Below are 23,918 nucleotides of genomic sequence, written 5' to 3'. Positions count from 1 at the left end.
CTGCATTATTTTCTCCTCTACCCCTTCATTACCCCCCTCTCTCTCTCCCTTCCCCACCCCCCCCCCCAAGACTGTTTTGAGAGGACTGCCCTTGGGTTTCATGCCCGAGGGTCCTAATGAAACCAATCACTGCATATGTAATTGGGTTACTGTGCACACTATCTCTCAGTGGTCCATATGTGGAACTTTAAGTGAGAAATTTCTTTCAATACTGAGTTAAAAAAAATTTTTTTTAACGTTTATTTTTGAGAGACAGAGCATGAGTAGGGGTGGTGCAGAGAGAGAGGAAGATACAGAATGCGAAGCAGGCTCCAGGCTCTGAGCTGTCAGCACAGAGCCTGACCTGTGGCTCGAACTTGTGAACCCCGAGATCATGACCTGAGCTGAAGTTGGACGCTTAAACTGACTGAGCCACCCAGGCTTCCCCAATACTGAGTTTTAAGAAAAGCTTGACTTATTTTGAAGGATGTTGTATCTTATTCATTTCTTTTTCTTCCTGCTTTATCTTTTGCTTTGACAACTAGGAAGCTCAAATTGTTGGTTCGACTAGCACAACTAGGACATTAAGGACTACAGATTACTGCACCACCCTCTCTCCCACGCTGGTCTTTTATTTAGATATGTTTCTGAGTTCTGAATTTTTGTTTTTATTTCTCTTTTAGTATTGTGATATGGGTTTTAAAGTCACCTTGAATCCTAGTGCTAACTTTGCCCTGGGGAATCAGCTAGCCCAGGAATTCCAGGGATGATTATTAGAAGAGCATTTTTGATATAGGAAGTTGGGGCACATTTGCTTACGAGGTCAAACTTTACAGAAAAGCATCAATTTCTTGGGTGTTCTCGTGTGCATATTTTATTAAACAGGCTTGGAAGATAGGATGTTTATGGGAAGTAAAGAGAAATATGACAGCCAATTTAATAAGGAACAAAAATAAATTATAGAGAGTCCTTTCAGGACTCACAAAAGGCTTTTGCGTTCTACTGTTCTAGAGGACATACTTCATGTCTCGTTTATGTATTGCTTCACTAATGGGTGGGGAGATAAAGTACCTTGACTGGACTGTTGATATCTCTATAAAGATAATATTCATGAGTGAAGCAAATCGGATTTGCCCATTTCTCAGAATGTAGAATGTTACAGATAGAGCAATATTAGATCATAGACCATGACCTTGTCTCCAAGGCAACAGCATTCATTACCTCATTCTTTTCCTAAGTTACCCAATTTAACTGCCCTGTCCCTTTGATCACACCTCCCCCTCATTAAACACTTACCAGATCCTTTTCTGTTGCTATGTAGGCAGTATAATAGCTTTCACAGCTGCTTGCTGAATGAAATGGGGAAACACACACACACACACACACACACACACACACACACAGTTTGGGAGTGTGTGTGGGGAGAGAAATTTCCACAGTGTTTCAGGATCAAGGGATGCTAGTGACAGGTATGTGTTCTATATATACACACACAGTGCATCCCCCTGGCACATTTTACCCAGAAACATGCCCTGTTTTGGCGCCCAGAGCTGCCACGTGCATCAGTTTGACAGAGTCTGGGTTCTCCTGACAGCGTGACAGGCTATTAATCACATGTGACCGAAATAGCACACAGAGGAGGGCACTACTCTTTCTTTCCTTCCCTGACTGGGGGTGGGTGATTTGCTGAAACTCCTCGTCTTTGCATCCGCTCTGGTTTCTTTGTCTTTTTTTTTTTTTTTTTTTAAATTTTTTTTTAATGCTTATTTATTTTTGAGACAGAGAGAGACAGAGCATGAATGGGGGAGGGTCAGAGAGAGGGAGACACAGAATCTGAAACAGGCTCCGGGCTCTGAGCTGTCAGCACAGAGCCCGATGCGGGGCTCGAACTCACGGACCGCGAGATCGTGACCTGAGCCGAAGTCGGCGCTCAACCGACTGAGCCACCCAGGCGCCCCGGTTTCTTTGTCTTTGTGTCATCCTTCATCCCCACTGGAGGCCTTCTCGTTTACAAGCGCATCGTCTTGGGTGGGTGAGGTCATGTGGAACAACTCAGTGGAACAGAGACAACATAAAAAACAGATGCTTGTTTCACATCGACTTGTTTCCTCCTAAGACCCACTGAGAAAATCATATGGCTTCGTAATTATTATCTTAACAGCTTTGTCTTACTTAGGAGGATAAAGTAGGTATTTAAGTTTTAAATTTAAGTAGGTATGTAAGTTTTACAACATTTTTAATGGCCAGGTCGTGCTGATAGTTAATACTTATCTTTGTGTGGTTTATAGATACGTGATATTGCATACGTGCTATGTTATCGCATGCTCTATTTTGAAGTGATCGTGGATTGTTCTGTTGGAAATTTCTAATATGAGGCAGTGAGACCTTAGGGTCAAAGTCTGCTGTCACATGCTTTGCCTTGGTCAGAAATGGCTTGGGTACTTCATGTGTGCAATCTTCCGCCCATGGTGGGAGATAGCCAACCAAGGGTAGAGTTGGCTTCAGGTCCCTTTAGCCCAAGGATGTAAGATTATGTTGGCTTCACCAGCCACTGTGCCTGGGGTTGGAGTACAGATATCTGGAAACGGGTCTGTGGTAGGGAGGTTATGGAAGTGGAGGCGAGATAAGGAGAGCAGAGTTCAACCATATTCTTCAGGAGGAGTCAGCATATAGTTTCTGTAAAAGGCCAGATAGGCTTTGTGGGTAATACGGCTTCTGTCACGACTCTTCAACTCTGTCGTTGTGGTACAGAGGCAGTCACGGATCATAGGGAAACGCACGGACATGGCTGTGCTCCAATAACATATTAGTTATAAAAATAGGCAGTTGGCCTTAAAAACCAACTGTTTTTAAGGACGGTGCCACGCAGATAGTAGTTACTAAGATGTGCGTTCAAACAAGAGGGATGGGTTGATCGACAGGTAGCAAGAGGAAAAATGAGCAGAAATGGTAACAATTGACAATCAAGTGATCTTCACTGTATGCCAGTCAGTCTCCTGAGTATTTTATGTGTGTTAACTCCTTGCATTTTCATACCAGCACACCGTGAGAGAAGTACTAACTTACTGGCTGCAATACGTGAGGTTTTATGCAATGCTCCCAAGATCACATGGGTAACGAGTGGCAGGACTAGGATTCAAACCCAGGTTCTGAAACTCAAATCAGGCTTCAAAATTCAAATCCATTTCCAAAGGTCCATGCTCTACACGATCTCAGTTTATTACTCTGCATTATGGAGCTGGCAAGTGAGACGTGTTCAGGAGGAATTCTGGGGATGGAACGCATATGCCTACGTCAGCTCAGAGCAGGGGAGGTTGCATTTGAGAGACCAGAGAGGGATGGACAGGCCACACACTGACTACCCCTAGTACCCAATGGTAGTTGGGTGGGGCTGCAGAGAGACCAGTGGACAGAAGATCCCCACCATGACATCCACTTGCTTTACATGAAAGAGTGTAAACAACATATCTGATGTAGCGTAAGGAGTAGTAATCAATACCCTTGGACCCACCGTCCCTTTTAGAAACATGTCATTTTCAAGACCATAGAAACCCCATTGAGCCCCACTGATTTTATTCCATTGCTGTCTCCCTCTAAAAAAGCCCATTATTCTCCATTTTGATTAATATTTACCTTCCTTGTCTTTATAGTTTTATGACAGAATGCACGCAAGCCACACAGTACATTATGTAGTTTTATCTTTTATAAGAATGGGATTATCCCGCTTGGGTGACTTAATATTTTCTGTCAGCATGAAAACTTTGAGAAGTTCATACATCTCGCTAAATGTACTTGTGATTCATTCATTTCCATTGCTCTATAATATTCCACCATATGACTATAACGCAGTAGCATTTTTATGAGTAGCATTCCTTGCTCAAAAATCGTGAGCACCCTTAACTTTAAGAGGTCATGCTACAACATTTTTCAAAGTGGTTGTACCAATTTACACGTCTACAGGCAGGGTCTGAGAGGTGGTGAGGCTCTTCCTCCCGGCCGGCCCTTCGCGTTGCTGCACCGGCGGATGCGAAAGAGGGTCTCGCTGTGGTTTTAACTCGCATTCCCTGCTAAGACTTGAGATTTTTGCGAGTTTTAATATCACTGCCTTAGATCCCTCCTAATTACTCTGGGTGAACATCAAATAGACTCTTACCTAGAACCTCACCGCTGGGCGTCCTTTCTGTCTCTCAGGCCGGCATTGGTTGGTGGGCACACAGCAATCCATGCACAGAAATGTCCTCTCAGGATTCAGGTGGACAAGTTGATGTCCCCACGTCCATCAGAATTCCGTTTGTCCTTCTGGGTTCTGGAGGCAGAGAGACTCCGGCTTATTCATACGCTGTTCGTACTGTAGCTCGGCAGCGGGAACTTAGGCAAAGTTACTTCGCTTCTTGGCATCGCAGTTGCTTTAATTATAAGATGAGCACAGTAGTACCTCTCTACGCAGGACGTTGCCTGTTGATTCTAGGTTTGTCTCGTGGGGTCTCGGGGGCTGAAAACTGTATTTTCCAGGCCCCTCTGGTTTGGATCATGCAGACCCGGAGGGCAGAGAAGCCTTTCTGCCCTCTGACTTGGCGGTAGGCATGCAAACATGTAATGGGCGTGATGTTTGCAGTGGCTTCGCGGTAAATGCCTGGGACCCCCCTACTCCAGCGTGATATGCGGGTGAGATCACTGGCAGGGGTTTCCTGTGATCCAAATATTTTCTGATTTCTTCAAAGCTGGAAGTGGCTCTCGCAGACCTTCACACCCCTGTCCTGCATTTAATAGTCTCTGTATTAACCCCCTCTCTGCCGAAGAACCTGGAGTCCTTTCTCTGCTCCTGAGCGGCCTTTGATGGATAGACTGTACCTTCCACTGCTTTTCCACTTCGGGCCGCTAAGAAGGTTACGTGGAGTTATTCACGTGGTGTGAACCTGGCACGTAGTGGGCACCTTCTAACCCCCCCTTTTCCTACCTCCTTTAAGGAACAGGAACATCTCCCACTTTGGAACATAGACGTAGATGCATGGAAAGGGCCGGAGAAGGGTGAAAGGCCTTGCTTCGCGCAGTAGGTCAGGAGGCTGTGGATGAGCCTTCACAGAACACTGTTTCCATGACAGCCGGGCCAGGGCTGTCACACGGCTGCCTAGCACTGCGGGATCTGTGGTAAGACGCCCGCATGTCCGCAAGCCAGCTTTGTGTGCCGCTGGCCAGGCTGAGTTTCCAACAGGTGTTCTGGAATGCCACCATCCCTCCCTGGCTGTGATGATGACCTTCTTTACGGTGTTAACTCCAGAGCGCATCAAAACATCCCTTCCTGGGGTTATCCTTAGATCAGACCCCTGCTAATAATTGCCAGGAAATTTCCTAAATGATTTTTTTGAAGTTTATTTATTGATTTGAGAGAGAGAGAGAGCGTGTGCACACGCGAGTCGGGGAGGCGCGGAGAAAGAGGGAGGGAGAGAATCCCAGGCAGGCTCCGCACCGGCAGCGTGGAGCCCGACTCGGGGCTCGAACCCACAAACCGTGGGCTCGTGACCTGAGCCAAAGGCAAAAGTCAGGCGCTTAACCAACTGAGCCATCCGGGTGCCCCTGAAGAGTTTTCTAAGCTGAGTCAGTGAATGCAAACCACCTCCCTCCACACTGTGGAAGTTTCATCTGGAAGGTACCCAGTGTGGCTCTGACCTTCTGTTCATTTTTCTCCACTGGCTTCAAACAGGCTTCGAATAAACCACACGGTGACTGGCTGTCAATCAGAAATGCCGCCAGGAAGCTCATTTCTAAAGCTCCTTTGCGACTGTGTGTTGGCATTTTCAGAGTCCTTCATGGACAACCTCAGAAAAGCTAGGCTGCGAGTCAAATGCTGCCTGACTTCAGGTTCTTAATCTTTGTAACTATAGTAGAAATGCTCTGCTCAGCAGTGTCATATTCTGTCCTTTAGCGCTATCCAAGTGGATTCTTCTCTGCACCCCTCTCTTCCCCCAGGCTAAGCTATGTGAATCAAGCAAAGCATGCCTTGGGTGTTCTCAGGTGCCTCTCCTCCTTCGGGGGAGCCCCCTTCTTTTACACTTCGGAGACTCGGTGTTCTTGGGCGAATTTATGTCACTGCATCCCCTTTCCGGGGGGGGGGGGGTTATCTGCAGGTTAAGATCCATGCCCCCGGTGCGGAAAGCTACGCCTTATGTGTCATCGGCACCGTGGGCAGCAGTGGGGACAGGAATGAACCAGCTTTCCTGTTCTTGAGTCCGGTAGGAAAGCCATTGCCGTGTGGTGTCAACTTGGTGTGGGGGCTCAGGCTTGGGGAGGGTGGTGGGTTGCAGGAAATGGGCTTGACGGGTGATTTGGGCAAAGCAGGGAGGCAGTCCACAGTGAAGGTGAAGAGCAGCGGGCTTTCTGTGAGACACCTGTGAGACTTTCCTCATCACTGGACACGTCGGCAGCAAAAGTAGGGCGGTTCTGTCTGAGTCCAGCTGCAAGATGGCGTCGCCCTGCAAATGCGGAGGGTTGGGTTCTGTGGGAGTGCTTGGGGCACTGTGGGGGCAGAGTCTCATGTAGGGGGGCTACATGAAGAGGAACTGGGAACACCTCTGTGTGTTCCAGTCTCTTTGCTCTGGAATGAAGCGGGTTCCTCTTAGATGCATACTGTACTGACAGAGGGCAACCAGTGGCCAGAGGCCCATTGGCGGGTCCATCTGCTTGTCTGAAGTTCCAGAAAAGCGTATTACCAGAGCCAATTCGTGGACGTCCCCACAGGCTCTCAGATCCCAGGCCAGGCAGCTCCATAGCCTCTAAGCGGCTCTAAGCGGCTCGAAGACCGACTCTGGGGCTGCAGATGTGTTGGAGATGTGTGTGTGCCGGGCAGAGGGGGATGAGATGATTCGCCAGTTGTCACTGAACACCTGCTTTTTTCTGGTGTTGCTCTGGAGGCGTGACAGAATCCCCGCTGTAGGCCACCCGAGGACACAAAGTGTCAACAGTTGCAACCCAGAGGAGGGAGCCACGGTCTCCTCTGGAACTGGCTGGGAAAGAGGGCCCGGGCGTCTGGCAAGGCAGGCAGAGAGATGTCAGGGATTGGACGCTTGGTTTGGAGGCATTAGAATTGGGGAACTTTTTTAGTGTGGGTCCCCTACGAGAACACCCAGAAATAGGGATTTGGGTAAGGAGTTTTCTCAGGCGGTGGCCTCGGGCAGCAAAGTAAGGAAGTGGGGAAGTGAGATGGGCTGGGTGGGAAAGTCAGTAGGGGGCACGTTGATTAGGAGGCCCCTGCTGTGGGTGACTAGGGCCCAACCCTGAAGAGAGGCTACGCAAAGCACACCCAGATCCTGTCCCGTGAGGGGAGAAGCTGGGGTGTTTGTCCACCAACTCCAACATATTCGGCGTTGAGCTAGCTCTTAAGGTGTTAACCCCTGGCACTTCTGACCCGTTCTGAGCCTGGGCTGAACACACTCCTCTGACCAGGGGGTGTCCGACATGGGAGCTGCCTGCAGATGACCAAAGAGGACTGAGGGGATGTGGGGGGAAGGCTGGGGGGCACTTCCTGCCATGGAAGCCAATAGAAGAAATAGGGTGGGTCCTGAAGCTCCTGGTTCAGGGATGTTGGCCCTGAAATGCTGTACATCCTGGGCCTCTCTTCTCTTTTCCAATCCTGTTTGCTCTCTTCAAAGGAGGGAGAGAGGGTCAGATTATCCAAAGCACCTTCCTCAATTTCTTACTGGTGGCAACTATACCAGAATAAAGCAGAACAGCAACAACAAAAAGGAGTCTGGTTTGTGTTAATTGGGGTATATGTGTGTGTAAAGGTACATGTTTATATGCATATAAATGGCGGCATACATGTGTTTGTGCATCTTATGTATTTAAATATGTATAAGTTGTGAGGTGCCTGGGTAGCTCAGTTGAGTGTCAACTCTTGATTTTGGCTCAGGTCATGGTTCAAGGTTTGTGGGTTCAAGCCCCGCGTCAGGCTTTGCACCAACGGTGGAGACTGCTTGGAATTCTCTCTCTCGCGCGCTCTCTCTCTCTCCCTCCCTCCCTCTCTCTCTCTGCCCTTCCCACACTCTCTCTCTCAAAAATAAATAAATAAATAAATATTTAAATAACCCCAAAATCATGTGTCAGTTATGTAGTTTCTCGGAAAAAAAAAAAAAAAAAAAACACAAACATGCTAACGAAAAAGGAGGAGTGTCATCTTTCAACATGCGTCAGGGCCCTGCTGTTTCACTTGGTAACCCTGGGCCCAGTTTACTTCTATTAAGTACAAGTCAAAAGCAATGACGCCTGCTATACCTTCTGTGCTTTATCTCTGGAATTTGTTGTTTATTGCCTAGTGTTTTGAGATTACCTACTTTGTGGAGTATTTACGGGGGAAACTAGTTGCATGATTTTTTTTTTTTTAAAGAGCCATCTTATTTCCGGGCAAAATACTTACTTCTTTTCCTCCTACCTTTTAAGGTAACAGCTAACGGTGGCCTGTTTTATATACCAGGGAGAAGATTCAAATTGTAGTAAAAGAAATAGAATACATTTGGCCTCACCTTTCAAATCCCTTTGTGGTTTTCATCATCTGTACAATGGGGATGATACTATCTACCTCGGAGGGCAATTGTCAATACCTAATGAGATCTAGACTGAGTCCTGAGAGGACTTCTAGACTCCAAGGTCAGTCTGGCTTCAAGGAGAGACTGAGAAGTGCCCTGATTCCAGAAACAGGCAAGAACTTTGTCCAGTGGGTGTGTTGGAGCAGGGCGTTAAGGCACTCAATAGCTTTACTGCAACTGACACAGAGACCAAGGACACCGCAGTGCAAAGTAAAAACACCCCGAAAGCAGTCCAAATCTGTCAATTATATGACCAAAGCGTGTTCTTGAAAGAGGGAGAAAGAAGTAGGCCTGACAGAGGGTGGAAGTTGCTAAGATTGTTGGGAAGGCCCGATGCCAGAGGCCATCTTGTAGCTCTACAAGTCTCATTCCCCTTCATCAGCACGCTGTTTTCTATGGTACTCGTTGTTAATCTCGTTCTAGAAAAACTGTGGCTTCCAGAGCTACTTGCCCAGTAGTGGTGGAATAAGCATTTGAGGCCTGGTATGTTCGATGCTCAATAACACCCCCCCTCTTCTTCCGTGTGGTGCTGCAGCGGGAGAAGAGAGCCTTGCATTGCCACATGCAGCGGTGGTCATTGGCACGGTGATGACTTCTGTCCCGAATGCAGGAAACTTAGGAGGCCTGGCTTATTGGCTGAGGGTCACAAGCACCTGCCTCACATATCTGACCACACCCTGGCAAGGACTCTGGTTTCTAGCACCCCATTACCATAGCCCTGAAATTTTCCTCCCAACCTCAGGGTTGGGTCCCACTCACCCTAATCTCTCCTTCCTGCACCCCCCCATGCACACTCTGCCCTGGACATGCCAAATTTGGTAAAGTCTGTAAATTTGCTGTGTGATTTCATGCGTCCATGCGTCTGCCTGGAAACGTCCCTCTTCACTCCTTCATTATCTTCCTCTTACTCCCTTTCTAGGACCCGTATCAGTTGTCTCCTTTTCCATGAAACTTTCCTAGACCTGCTCAAACAGAATTTATAACTCCCTTCACCGCGCTGCTGCGAAAACTATGCCATAAACCAAAACTATGCCGTAAATCAAGTGCCATAAGTGTAATTCATTGCGTTGCCTTAATTTGTCTGTCTGTCTATGGTGGAGATTATTAACACTCAGCAAATGTCTGTGTGCTCTTCTGGATTTCCCAGCCACCATTGCAGTTAGACTGGGGCCACGTGTCTGGGTCCTGCCCAGAGTGTGCCACTTCTAGGCCTGCACTTGAAATCATCCCATGTGACCCTCCTGCCGTCTCTCTGACCTTGAAGTTCATTGTCACTACAGACTTTGTAACTGCAGTGTCAAGGAAGTCCACCTAACCCACGTTTGGATGTGACGGGCACACGAAATAAGCGTGTATTAAACCACTGAAATGCTGGGTCTGTTGGGGAAGCTGGCACTAATGACTTTGATTAATATCGCATCTGTTTTTCCTGTTACTTGTGAGGTCTTGCAGCTAAGGACCGTTTTTCTATACATCTTGGCATTCTTGACATCTAGTGAAAGCAGAGTGGCTGAGAAGGGCAAGCGAGGGCATCTCATGTAAGGGTAGCTCTTCTACGGCAACAGCCTTCAAGGGACTTGGCACCATTTTGTCTTGGCTGACGGTGGGGTGAAAGGGTCCTTATGCACCTGGTGCTTGACCACCTGGGTAGGCCCCGAAGTCAGCCGCTCAGGCATTGGCTGACAATTTTATCTGGTGCTTTCTGCTTCAGTTTTTGACTCCCTTCTTAGAAGGCTTTCTGCTGTGGAAAGATATTGGCAGAACACTCGGCTTTTGTGTCCTAAGTTAAAATGTAATCATTCCTGCTTCATGTTCCTTCCTTAACTCCATCACTCTGGTTGTGAGCAGGAAAAAGGAGGCCAGTGGTCCTGTCTCCCTGCTGAGGAATATGGTCTGACGACAACCTAATGATAGGCATACAGCACAGTGTCACTAGTTTATGGCTAGAAACAGTGAGTTCATGGATGTGTGGCTGTGTGTTCTCATGGATTACAAATACCATCGTTGACTTTGACTATATATTTTTTTTATAAACCTTGAGAATTTCTCTAAAAATTTTAATTTCATAGGGCAATGGCCAAAGGATATACTATGGATGGGAGAGACAAGCAACAGTCATGTCAACTATGTGTCAAGTGTTTTATGAACACAATTTCATCACAGAGCAATCTTAGAGAGCTGTGAGTCCATTTGTTAGATGAAATACAAAGATTCAGATAGGCTTGTTAAGCATGTGCAAAAGGCCAGAGTTGGCACACATCACAGGTTGTCTAGCTGCCATGTTCTTTTCTGCCACAGTCTGTGACCTCACTGAGCTCCATTTCACTGTATGGTATCCCAGAGCATAGCCTCGGCTCCTCATTTCCTTCTGGAAGGGGTGAGCACATGTTACTTCCCTTCTCTGACCTCCATGTCTTTCCTCTTAGAAGGCTGCCCTCAGGACTGAAAGGGAAGACTTGGGCCATAGAGAAAGCATTTTGTCTTTCTCCTTCCTTCTCCCTCCTCTCTCACTACAGCAGGGTCTGATCACCTTAGGAATCTTCTACTGCTATTCTAGCTAGAAGGTGAGAAATGGAGGCTTCTGTATATTTTTCATCCCACCTAGACCAAAAATAAGTTATTTCAAGTTAACTGAAGCTCCATAGTGATTGGTCAACCAGGAGGTACCAGGTTCCTCCGACAACAGAGTCCTTACCTCTTTTCTTTGGAAAAGGAAAGTCTAAGTCTCTGGAGTTTTATCTAGGAAGAATAGTTTAGGCTTCTTTAAGATGCTGACCCATTATTGGAAAGAGTCACATTGGCTCCTGCAACAGAGCCCATGTGAAGGAAAATGAGGGAGTAAGAACCTATCCACAGCAGGAGTACTCTGGCTTTCTGTCCACTAGATTTGTGATTTTCCTATAGTCAAAATTTCTACTTGGCATGGTGGTGAAGCAAAATAAAAGGTTTCAGAGTCTGGAAGACTTGATTTCCCACCCCAGCTCAGTCACTGCCTAGCGTACTATTTGTGTATGTTGGGTAAGTCACTTTCCTTCTGTCGTCCCAGTTGTCTTACATGTGCATAACCAGTACTTTGAACAATCATGATGCTTTCAGTGTGACTTTTGTCCCCCTGCTACTTCTTTGTCTTTGTCCTCATCTTTGTTTTCTTCTTGGCTCCCATTTGTCCTTTAAAACTTTATTCATTGGGGAAAGTCTTTTCCCTACCACTTGATGAAAGCTCAGGAGTACCCATGACTTTTGTGATCACTCTGAGGAAAGTTGCAGCTACTTTAAGTACTTTAGAGAAGAAAAAACAAATGAAAAACTACAATTGTAATTTGTGGAAAAAACATCCAGTCCTAGGTGTCGATCAATACTTCAGTTCTCATGCAAATGTGAGACTTCTCTCACCTTGCTAAGACCTATTTTTGGTGGCCCCCTGCCTTTTGGGAAAGAGGGTGTGATGGCCTGATTCTTCTTTCCTGTATTCACATCTTCCCTTTCCCTAGCTAATACACATGTTTTGCCCTTGCCAGGTTCCAGTTGAAAGAGAGTGGAGGGAAAAGAGGTTACGAGAAAGTTCCCCTATAACTGACAAGAGGTGCCATCCTTTCTGGCTTCTTGCTCTCTGCACCTTGCCAGAGTTTAAAGCCTACTCTCACTCTCAGATGACACTTTCATGAGCTCTTTGGAAATTGTTTGCTTGGATTCCTCTTTTCAAAATTCTTGACCCCTAAAAGATGATCTATAGCTATCTGACACTCATTTTCATCTCCCACCTGCTGGGGTCCCCTTACCCCTCTGGTTTTTGGACAGGATCTCTGGCGGGCAGAACCCTAAAATGACCCTCACTGACCTTCACCCCCGTGTAATTCCTTCCCCTTTAATGTGGGTGGAGTCTGAGAATATGATGTGTGGGACTTCTATGATTGTTACATGACATGGCAAGACGAATTTGTACATGCAGTTAATGTTACCTAATCAGTTGACTTTGTACTTAGGTGCTGATTACTCGAGAAATCGGTTGACTTTGAGTTCATCAAAGGGAAGATTATTCAGGTTGGCCTGACCTAATCCCACATGTCCTCTAAATCTGGGTCAAGAGGTCAGAGACTGAGGAAGCCAAAGACAACATGTTAGAGGGGTTCTTCATTGCTGGCTTTTGAGGTGGATGAGGCCATGTGGTAAGGAATGTGGGGACCCTCTCATTGCTGACAGTGGCCCTAGCTGACAACCAACAAGGAAATGGGGGCCGGAGTACTGGAGTAGGACTTAGAAACTGGATTTGGCCAACAACCTGAATGAGCTTGAAAGCAAACTCTTCCCCAGAGCCTCGGGAAATGAATATAGCCCTGAGTAGAGAACCCAGTCATACCATTCCTGGACTTCTGACCTACAGAACAGTGAGCTAACACACGAGTGATGTTTTAAGCCACTAAGTTTGTTATAATTTCTTACACGGCATTAGGCAACTAATACAGGTCCTAAGAGGAGTTATGCTGGCTTTTTTTATGCAGGTCATATACCTTGGGCCCGTGGAAAACATTCACACATCCTTTCTCTGAGCACATCTAGGAGTACACACCTATACCATTGCACTAAACTTTAAAGGGCACTAAATCAGCTTGCCAGATCATGTTTCCTGCCCTCAATAATTTGGGGGACAAGGGCCATATTTCAGTCCACTGAGTTTCACAAACCCCAGGAGATACATATTAGACTGAGTGATCCAAGAAAAGCCATTCCTCATCAGTGAACTTGAGACTGCAGGCTTGAGTGACGGAGGGAAACCAATGTGTGATTTTATTTTCTCAGGCCATTTCAGGGACTTCCCCAGGAAGTCCCTGGTTTTACAGGGACTATAGAGTGTTGGTGTGGCCAGCTCTATCAGAGCATAGACATGAGGGAGGTTGGTTTAGGATCTTGAATTGTCCCCAGTCTAAGTGTCTTTAGTAAATTCAGAATCAGAAGGTTTTTTGTTTGTTGGTTGGTTGTTTGTTTGCAAACAGCCTTGTCTTATTTCTGTCTTCCCTAAATTTCCTGCCTTGGGGAACGGTGGCCCCCAAGTGCCTTGGAAGTTGGCTGGCAGTGAGGCATGCCCTGGTTAAATTGACGCTGATGCCCTAGAGAGTCTCAAAGAATGTTCTTGGCAGTCTAGGGAAGTTTCCTGGGGTGTTTAGAACGTAGCTTTATCTGAAGCAGTGGTTCTCAAACTTTGACCTGCAGCAGAATCACCTGAAGGCTTGTGAAAACAGAGATTACTGGACCCCGCCCACTCCCAGAGGTTCTGATTCAGTGGGCCTGGGGCAGAGCCTGATAATCTATATTTCTAAGTTCTCAAGTTGCTGATGCTGCTAGTCTGGAGACTACATTTTGAATATTATTGCTCTGAAGACATATTTCTCCTGAAATCCTCTTTTCTTCCCATATCTTAACCCCTTTTCACATCTGTGATTTTCTGTTGGAGCCAAGCAGTGCGGAAATGATTCTCAAGAATTTCTTTAAAAAAAAATATAGCATTTTGTCTGGTATCTAACTTTGGCAGGCACACCTGTTGTATCTTGGTGACTTACTCACAATTTAATTTTACCATCTTGTTTTATGTTAAAAAGCAGAAAACATTAACTCCTGTTCAGGGATATTGCGATCACTGAAGAAGTTGCTATATGCAGAATAGAAAAAAAATGCATGTGGGTGTTTTTCACTGTGCTCCCCCGCCCCACCACTTGCTACAGATATTTTGGGTGGGATCTGAGAATTTGAAAACCACATGAAACACAAATTAGGAAAAATTTTTGAAAAGATTGATGCTGGGAAGGTTCAATGATTGACTTCTTTGAGAAGGCATTGAGAAGACATCAGAAGATGTCAGTGAGGTCGCCATGGCACTTAGCCCGTAAAAATCACCAACCTAGTTTGAGGAATGACTGCAAAGTTCCAGGAGGTCTTTTGGATTCTATATCATTAACTCCAAAGAGATCTCCCAAGACATACTCTCAAAGGGCCTTACTTCATCCTTGTGCTGTCCCCCGCTGAGCTCACAGGATTCTTCTGCGGCAGATGAGAATCAAGCGCTTACTTGAGCCCCCAGAAGCCATGACTTGGCTTCAAGGCAACCAGCCATCTGCAAAATGTCTAGAAAGGTAAGTGCATGCCGCCTTCTTTCTTTCTGGCCTCTAATTTATTGGCAGAGAAATGTTAAGTGGATTTTTTTAGAGAGTCACCATATTGCAGAAACAGATTGAAGCAAGATGGATTTGGGAGAATAAAGTTTGCTGTAGGATAGAATCGGGTCCTGAAAGGGAAGGCATATGGCTGATCCCCCAGCCCATACAGCCTCCCTGAGTAAAGTGAAAGCTTCTTAATTGTGAAGAGCCACAGCACTAGCAATATTTATTGAGCACTTACTTTGTGCTTGCTCTGTAGGGATTGTTTCATTCAATTTTTGACAAACATGCAGGTTAATTACTGTAATTGTTTCATTTTTTGCAAGCGAGCAAATACAGGTAACCTTCCCAAAGTTGCACAGTTATTGAGTGGTTGAGTCGGAATTTGAAATCATAGTCAGTCAGGCTCCCAGTTATAGAAGATCTTAAAATGAGACCAGGCATTATTGATCATAAAAATTCACGAATCCTGTGTTAGGGATTTCATTGTGTCCACCCCCAAATCCATATGTTGAAGCCCTAACCCCCAACGTGATCTATTTGAAGATAGGACCTTTAAGGAGGGAATTAAGTCAGATGAGGCCATAAAGGTGGGGCCCTAATATAATAGGACTTGTGTCCCTGTAAGAAGAGGAGGAGACACAAGAGGTGTGCATGTGTGGAAGAAAGGTCAGGTGAGGACTCAGTGAGAAGGTGGTCATCTGTAAGCCAAGGAGAGAGGCCTCAGGAGAAACCAGACCAGCCCACGTTTTGATCTTGGACTTCCAGCCCCCAGAACTGTGAGGAAACAATTTTCAGTTGTTTAAGCCACTCAGTCTGTGGCATTATGTCATGGCAGCCCTAGCAAACCAATACCCACCCCCCACCCCCCGCCCCCTTCAAAGTGGGGTATACTTTGCCATCCCTCGATTTTGAGTTTATCCAGAGGATTCACTTTGGTCGATGGAAGGCCAGCAGACCTGATGTGAGTAGAGGCTTAAACAGCATGTGGGTATTTGGGCTTGCTGCCTCGTGCCTGCACTGGTGCCGTGACAAGGACGGGTTCCATCTAGCTAGTCCTATGGGGGCGGGGGGGGGGGGGAGGACATGTGGAGTAGGGCCTTGCAGCTTGAAGCAGAGCCAGCTGGCTGAAGTTGGTCTAAGCCAGGCAATGCCAACCTGCTCTAGTTTGAAGCCAAGCCACCCTAACTGACCCCTAGAGCCATGACAGTAGATGATAACTGTTTTAAGTTCCTGCATCTTGTTGGGCAGCACTACTGTCATCAAAGGCCACGTGTCAATACTACGCAAAGCAATCTACACATTCAATGCAATCCCAAGCAAAATTGCACTTGCATTCTTCTCAGAGCTGGAACAAGCAATCCTAAAATTTGTATGGAACCACAAAAGACCCCAAATACCTAAAGTGGTTTGGTTTGAAGAAGAGAACCAAAGCTGGAGGCATCACAATCCAGGACTTCAGCGTCTACTACAAAGCTGTAATCATCAAGACAGCATGGTACTGGCACAAAAACAGACACATAAACCAATGGAATAGAATAGAGAACCCAGAATTGGACCCACAAATTATGGCCAACTAATCCTTGACAAAGCAAGAAAGAGTATCCAATGGAAAAACGACAGTCTCTTTAGCAAATGGTGCTGGGAAAACTGGACAGCAACATGCAGAAGAATGAAACGGGACCACTTTCTTACACCAGACACAAAAAGAAACTCAAAATGGATGAAAGACCTAAATGTGAGACAGGAAACCATCAGAATCCTACAGGAGAAAACAGGCAGCAACCTCTTTGACCTTGACCACAGCAATTTCTTACTTGACATGTTTCAGGATGCAAGGGAAATAAAAGCAAAAATGAACTACTGAGACCTCATCAAGATAAAAAGCTTCTGCACAGCAAAGGAAACAATCAGCAAAACCAAAAGGTAACTGACGAAATGGGAGAAGATATTTGCAAATGACATATTCGATAAAGGGTTAGTATCAAAAATCTATAAAGAACTTAACCAAACTCAACACCCAAGAAACAAATAATTCAGTGAAGAAATGGGCAGAAGATATGAATAGACACTTTTCCAAAGGAGACATCCAGACGGCAAATAGACATGTGAAAAGATGCTTAACATCATTATCATCAGGGAAATACAAATCAAGGCCACACTGAGATCCTACCTCACACCAGTCAGAGTGGCTAAAATGAACAACTCAGGAAGTAATAGATGTTGGTGAGGATGTGGAGAAACAGGAACCCTCTTGCACTGTTGGTGGGGATGCAAACTGGTGCAGCCACTCTGGAAAATAGTGTGGAGGTTCCTCAAAAAAATTAAACATAGATCTACCCAACGACCCAGCAATAACACTACTAGGAATTTATCCAAAGGATACAGGAGTGCTGATGCATAAGGGCACATGCACCCCAATGTTTATAGCAGCACTTTCAACAATAGCCAAATTATGGAAAGAGACCAAATGTCCATCCACTGATGAATGGATAAAGAAGATGTGGTTTATACGAACAAACAGGGTTGACAGAGGGGGTTGGGGGGAGGGAAAGATGGGTGATGAGCATTGAGGAGGGCACTTGTTGGGATGAGCACTGGGTGTTGTATGTAAGCGATGAATCACGGGAATCTACTCCTGAAACCAAGAGCACACTGTATACAGTGTTAGCTAACCTGACAATACATTATATTTAGAAAAAGGAAAAGATCAGGATAGGGAACTTGACATAATTTCTGCACAATAATTTCTCTGGCCATTTTTCAGGGGTAGGCGTGGAAGGATATTTGGTGAGAAGGTAGACAAATGATTGCTCTCATAGTTTTCTCAGCTTCCAAATCAAGAAGATCAACTACATTCCTGTAAAAATATGCACAGGGTGGAATTGAACCATTATTTTCTTGCAAGACAATATTTAAATGGAGAAAAACAAAGAGATATGCATACAGAGACAGGTATACAGAGAATGGGCTTCTTGGACTGAGTTACACTGAGCTCACATGTCCTGACTTTGTCACTAGCTATGGGTGATCTAGCACAAGTTATACAAGCTCATTGTACTTCGGCTTTTCTGTCTGTAAAATGGGAATGCTAATATTATCCTTTCCACCCACATACAATTATGTCCCCCATACATAATGTGGTCCTGCCTGCCTGAGTGGAAAAGTCTGACTCAGAGCAGGTATTGTTTATTGTGCTTCTTTATAGTCAAGGAGTCTTCAAGCGGGGAGCGTATGGTATGGGAGATTTGAGAGACACAGAATTCTGGGGATTGTTTTTCCTGTCTAGGTGTATGGAGACATTAGGCCAGAGGGACCAGCAGGACAGGATGAAGTCGCTTTCCTTGTTGCCTTGTGAAGTCTTAAATCCTAAGTTTGTGGCCCAGTAGAGGAAGGTGGGGAATCTCAGGCCATCAGAGCTGAAAGGACCCATTGACGTATTATAGAATGTGGTTTTCTCAGCTTTGAATAATGTATAAGCTCTTACTTTGACAAGCCGGAGTCCAGATTAATACTCCAAATTCCAAGCTCCAGAATTTCCTTGTCCTGTGATGTGGAAGACGTGCTTAGCCTTTTTGAGTCTTTGTTTCATTATCCATAAAAAGAGAGTGATAGTAGTGGTCCCTTTTAGTGTAAAGGTTTCTATCATTATGAAAATCACATTAAACCAAGGAAAGCCAAAGCCCATGGCCCATCATCAAGCCACAGAGAAGGGCTCACCAATATGATCTTGAGATATTTAATTTCTTAACTCCAGTCTCCTTCTTTTGCAGATAAGTAAACTGAGGCTCCCTGAGGTAAGCTGAGCTTCCCGAAGTCACAGAACCATAAAGTGCCAAAGTAGGACTAGACAGGAGAAGATTCTGGAAGTGACAGATATCTAAAGAAGAGGGATCCCCACCTGTTCAGATTTTCAGATGCACATGTAGTCTGGAGACCTGGGAGAGGAGGTAAAACTATAAATTGTTAATATTGGAAAAGACCCAGCATCTAGCTTGTTATTGTTGTAAGAACACACGCTATAGTTACTAGCTTGGCTAAACTTGTTATACAACCAGTGACAGGAAGCTCACTGCCTACCGAGTCAGTGCATATTCTGTTTGAACAACTTGTCGGAAAGCCTTTCCTTATGTTGCGCCTTGATGTAACTTCCACTTCTGGAGCTGCCCAGAGTGAGCCAGGTGCTTTCTTCGCAGCATAACCTTTACGTGTTTCAAGACAAGCTACTGTGTCTGCTGCTCTGACCCTTCCGTCCACACGTGCGTTCGGCAAGCATATCAGGATTCTTGGTAACAAATGGCAATAAGTGGTAATAAACGGAAAACTCAAACTGACTTAAACATGGCATTTATGTATTCATGCATTCACTCACTCACCTGTTCTCCTCTTTGACCATTTGTTATTGAGTGCATTTTGTGTTTCAGGCACTGTTCCAGATGTGGAGGGTAAAGCGGTTCATGTGATAGCCCCTCCTCACATGGAGCTTGCATTCCAGTGTGAGAGGATAGACGATGAAGAAATAAATATGTTCGTCTCAAGAAATAAACATGCGAGTGCTGTACTTTGGGAAGAAGTGGCGTAGAGTGAAAGGCATAGAGTAGGCCAACATGTGGGGGTTTGGGGGCGCCGGGCCATTTCATTGAAAACCACAGAGGCAGGGCACAATTCAGCTCTCTCTCCTCTTTCATCTGCGTTTCTCTCCAATCTGCTTTGTGCTAAGCCAGCTGCCTTCATGCTAGTAGTTTGGCTGCTGGTGGACCGGGCTATGTGCTTTCTCATTTAAATGCAGGAGGTTGGCATTCGTTTCTCCCAGGGAACAGAAATTGTGAGCTCTGTTCAGGTAGAACCACCCCAAAATCTGCGTCCGTGGAAAAGCCATCCATTGATTCGCCTAAGCCTTGGTATATTCCCATATGAACTTTTAGAGGCATGTGCCACTAAAAATCAGAGTGTGCTCATTGTCACCCAAAGCATATGACCACCCTGCAACAGGGGAGGATGGGCTCTTTGATGGGGAGGGAACTATAATATCCACTACAAATACTACATGTAGGCACTCTGAGCTTACAGAGATGAACAGAATACAGCCCCTGACCGTAAGGAGGCCCCAGCTTTCATGGAAGGAGACAAATGAATAGATAACTCCATAAGAGGGATAACCATTCCAATTGGCCCAAGACAATCATCAGCCTCAGGGTGCCATATGAGAATGAGGCCTTAAAGTGGTCTTTCTAAAACAGTCCATATTCAAGATTTCTGTTTATGTTCTTCACTCCCTTACCAGTCACAACGTTACCCACATAACTTTGCAGAGCTCTCTCATTTGTTGGGGGCGGGGGGTTAATATTTTTCCACCCCCACGTGATTTGCTTTTGCCCATGGGATATTAACAGACCCGAAGCCAGCAGAAGCACGAAACATGCTTGCACCTTTGGGCTTCCTTTCTGCGCTCTTCCATTTCCTTGCGAATCACGTTAGCCTGCTTGTCCCCTGACAGGGGAGAGGGATAAGTAGAGCAGAATCACACCAGCTGAGCTATCCTGGTGGGACTCAGCCTCGGCCAGCTGACCCCTAGTCAACCTCCAGACCCACGAGCCTCACGGATGCTTATTGAGAGTGTACCACGGGGGTTTTGTGGTTGTTTGTTACGCGGCATCCTTGCAGCCATAGCTACCAGACGCGGGCCTGAAGGACAGTCTTTGCGGAGGTGGTGAGCATTCTAAATTGTTTTAGTTCTCCTTTGATACGGCAAGAGGTAGGTCGGGTAGGGCTGGTCAAAGAATTTTGTATTCAGAAGTCTGCAAATCAAGAAGAGACAGGGAGAAAAGCCCACTCTTTCTAGTCTTGGCAGGTGTGGGAAGACGGGAAGTGGAGATCTGCTCAGAGGAGACAAACGGCCAGAGGAGTGGATGGGCTGTGTTTGGCACCCCCGAGTCACTTTGGTTCCCCAGAGGCACGGGTGGGGGTTGGGGGCGGAGGGTACGTGTGCTGAGAGAAAGAGCCCACCGTAGGGTGGCCCTTCGGGGAGGCGAGGTCGCCAGCAGCAGGGGTAGGTTTAGATATGGCAGAGGCTGAGGGTGTATGAGAGTGGTAGTGGCTGCCCAGGCGAGGAGCGGGCAGCCCGAGGGCACCACTGGATGCTGAAGAAGCCAAGAGAGGCCAGTCCACAGCTCCAACCAACCAGCAGGATGCCTGGGCTGGCTGGCAGGTGCTCAGGAGATACCACGTCAAGGCGTGGCCAGCCCTGCGTCTCCACAGCGGAAGCCAGGGAGGACCCAGAGGGCACCTGGACAGTTCAGGGAAACACCACTCACCCCCCTCCCCCCACCCCCACCGCCCACCCACCCCGCGGTGTTAGAATCAGACCCAAGAGGAACGGCTTAACCCAACTTTAGTTTTCTTGTCCTGCTCACCAATTGGGAGGGGGCTTATGAGGAAGAACAAGGCCAGTTATTGGCAGAATGAAGAAACCGCCGTGTCTCTGTGGGCAGGAGAGTCACGTGGGTGGATTTTCTGTTCCGGCACAGTCACAGTCCAGTGTGGTGACGTTGGGGACGATGCTAAGCCCCGGGGTGCCGGGTCGCTGCAGAGGCCGGCTCTGACTCAGAATGAAGAGGGAAGGCCTGGAGGGGCTCCTGAAAACTCAGCGCTCATAATAAGTGGAACCTCACGGGGCCTGTGGTGGAAATGAGCATGAAGAACCGAGACATAGGAGGATCGGGGGTGGGGACTGGCACGTGCAAAGACCGACGTGGGGGAGAGCACCTCTAGCTGACCCGCACGGATCACTCGCGAGTCCCTTCTCGGCCAGGGCATAGAGGACCTTGGCCACACGGTGGCAGGGAAGGTGGCCATGTGCTGACTGATGTGGGGACTCCCTCTCCCCTCCCTCCCCTCTTCTCAGCGCAGAAGACCGTGTGAATTCTCCAGAGATTCTGCTTTACTTGCGGGGCAGAGGTGGGCTGAGAATTGGTGGGGGGCCAGACGGCACACACGTTTCATTTTATTCCCCTTACAGCCTCGTCATAGTGGTGCTACCCCTGATCCATCACCAGTTCCTTGGCTCTCATATTCAGAAGGCCACCCAATCAAGCCACCCCTTCCTACCTACACCGCTTCCCTATTTGCCCATTGGTCCCAGCTATGCTGTCTCTCAGTTGAACTGGTCTAGCAGTTTCTGAACTAGTCCACCCGTGCCTCCCTACTCCCCTCCACACAGTGGTCAGAATGATCCAGCAGATGCTCTGAGGCCTACATAGGTCACTCCTGTGCACAAGCCACCCAGTGGTTCTCCACGTGATCCTCCATAAGCCCACGGTCCTTATGACGGTCCATGAGGCCCTCTGTGACCTGGTCAACCTCTTGCTTCCAGTCTCATCTCCTGCCTCTGCCCATCTTCCCGCCATCTATCTACCCCAGCCTCACTGATTGTGCAATTTCTTCTTGCTGTTGCTTCAACATGATGAGCACAGGGGGGTCTCGGGTCTTTTGCACTTGTCGACTCTTTTTTTAAAATGTTTGTTTATTTTTGAGAGGGTGGGGAGGGACAGAGAGAGAGTGAGACAGAGGATCTGAAGCCTCTGCACTGACAGCAGCGAGCCAGATGCAGGACTCAAACTCACGAAGCGTGAGATCTTGACCTCAGCTGAAGTTGGACCCTTAACCGACTGAGCCACCCAGGTGCCCCACACTTGTTGACTCTTCATGCAGTGTTCTTTCTTGAGACAACTGTGTGGCTCCCACCCTCCATTTTTCAGGTCCTGATAAGGGAAGACTTACCAATATCACTCTACTCCCGTCGTGCTTTGACTTTTTATCCTATAGTAGTTTTTCTTCACCCCACTCATCAGCACTCGACATGGTCTCTTTTTTGTTTGTTCTGCCTCTAAAATGTGCTTTCTGCAAAGACAGGGACTATGTTTTGTTGTTGTGTGTTTTGTTTTGTCTTCAGTGCCTAGGACATTGCCTGGCTCACATGGGCACTCAATAAATATTTGCTGAATGTTGCTCAGAGAAGTTAAGCAACTTGCCTAGGGTCACCCAGTAAACCTATGGCCCACGCCCCATTGGCACTGAGGACAATGCCCTTTTGAATCCATTTTCTTTTTCCTTTGCCTACTGCCTAGACATCAGGACTAATGGGACCGATCAAACAAACCCCTGTGACTCTGATTTTTGTAGTGAAATAGGCTCAGTGAAGAAACATGAGGGGTAATGCTCTCCTTTTAGTAATCCTGGAAATCAGAGGACTGACTAACCTTAACTGCCTCTCTGTAATAAGAAATCACAAGGGCTTTCAATTTGCTGGTCCATGTTTCTGTCTGCTCAAAAATCCTTAAGTTTCGTATTACTTGATATTTAATCCTACATAAAAGAAAGGGAAAGAAAGAAAGGAAGGAAGGAAGGAAGGAAGGAAGGAGAAAGAAAGAGAGAAAGAAAAGAAAAAGAAAGTCACATGGCTACTACATTTCTGCTCTGATGGGGGAAGCAGAGAGAAAGCAGCTGGTGATAGACATGCCACGCTGGTGGGCACGTCATCTTCAGGAGAGCTGTGACAATGGCAATCGCTCCAGCCCTCTGCTCTAGTCCAAGTAGGCCGAGCATAGTGACAGGCTACTGCCCTGGGCTCATTTCCACCCTTGCTTTCTGGCTCACACTCATATTGCCCTCTGGCAGTGACCGTGAGGGTCAGGTGGCCTTGGCCGCATCTCTCATCTGCTGGTTGCAAAGCGTATTTTCCAGAAGTTGGCAGAGCCATATGTCTCATCCCACGTGATATTTCACAATGAAATGCTTCCACTCGGGAGCGGCATCTCTTTCCTTTCTTTGAGTCTGGATGAGCCAGTGTCTGTGGCGGTGGGAATGATGCTCTTAGACTTAGGAGGCTGTCGTAAAAGATGGCACAGCTTTTGTCTGGCCCTTTTGGGACACGCAGCCACCATACTGTGAGGGAGCCACGCGGCCACAGGAAAGGCTGCGTGTAGTTGTTCCAATCACGGTCCCGGGGCAGGGCTCGGCCAACAGCCAGCGTCAACCACCAGATTGTGAGGGCGAGAGTCTTCCTACAAGAAGCCCCAGCCTTTGGGCGACTCCAGCTGATACCACATGGAACAGAGATGCTCTGTCCTCGCCAGCTTCTGCCCAGATCGTAGATTCATGAGCAATCTACAATTGTCATTGTTTTAAGCTGCCAAGTTGTGTGTGTGTGTGT

At 46.9% G+C, this 23,918-nt stretch overlaps 1 long non-coding RNA gene across 2 annotated transcripts; it reads left to right on the top strand.

Annotated features, from left to right (window-relative positions):
* Positions 1-1,259: 1,259 nt before the first annotated feature.
* On the top strand, positions 1,260-19,052 carry LOC132682691 (uncharacterized). 2 transcript variants are annotated; one of them, XR_009611809.3, is made up of 3 exons: positions 1,260-1,448; positions 18,481-18,657; positions 18,904-19,052. It is a non-coding gene; the product is annotated as an uncharacterized LOC132682691 (long non-coding RNA). The 2 variants fall into 2 exon arrangements; XR_009611808.3 differs by having other exon boundaries at positions 18,481-19,052.
* Positions 19,053-23,918: the final 4,866 nt, after the last annotated feature.

Source organism: Panthera onca, chromosome C2 (assembly GCF_046562875.1).
Source record: "Panthera onca isolate mPanOnc1 chromosome C2, mPanOnc1 haplotype 2, whole genome shotgun sequence".
NCBI classification, from domain to species: Eukaryota; Metazoa; Chordata; class Mammalia; order Carnivora; family Felidae; genus Panthera; species Panthera onca.
Note: the sequence above shows the minus strand (reverse complement) of the source record. Positions and strands in the feature narration are given on the sequence as shown.